General features: G+C 59.7%; 1 protein-coding gene across 2 annotated transcripts in view; it reads right to left on the bottom strand.

Annotated features, from left to right (window-relative positions):
• Positions 1–226, bottom strand: part of STK40 (serine/threonine kinase 40) — a 14676-nt gene that overhangs the window by 988 nt on the left and 13462 nt on the right. The gene's annotated exons all lie outside the window — the stretch shown is intronic.

The following is a 226-nucleotide window of genomic DNA, read 5'->3' as shown; positions in this document are numbered from 1 at the left end:
AGTGTTTGAGGGCGTGCAACAACCTGTCCGCCCAATGTCGTCACACCCCCCCCAGCCCAGCGAAGGGATTTGATGGCAACAGCGACTGCGGCACCGCAGTGAAAGCTCTGACAGCCCGTCCCTGGGCGCTGAGGTCACCACTGTCACTTCCAGCCCAAAATGCGCTGGCAAGAAAACAGGATGTTTGCTCCAATCACCAGAGAGCTGGAGCCAACACCGCGAGCTC

Source organism: Buceros rhinoceros, unplaced genomic scaffold (assembly GCF_000710305.1).
Source record: "Buceros rhinoceros silvestris isolate BGI_N320 unplaced genomic scaffold, ASM71030v1 scaffold32705, whole genome shotgun sequence".
NCBI lineage: Eukaryota > Metazoa > Chordata > Aves > Bucerotiformes > Bucerotidae > Buceros > Buceros rhinoceros.
This window is presented reverse-complemented; position numbering and strand designations above follow the sequence as displayed.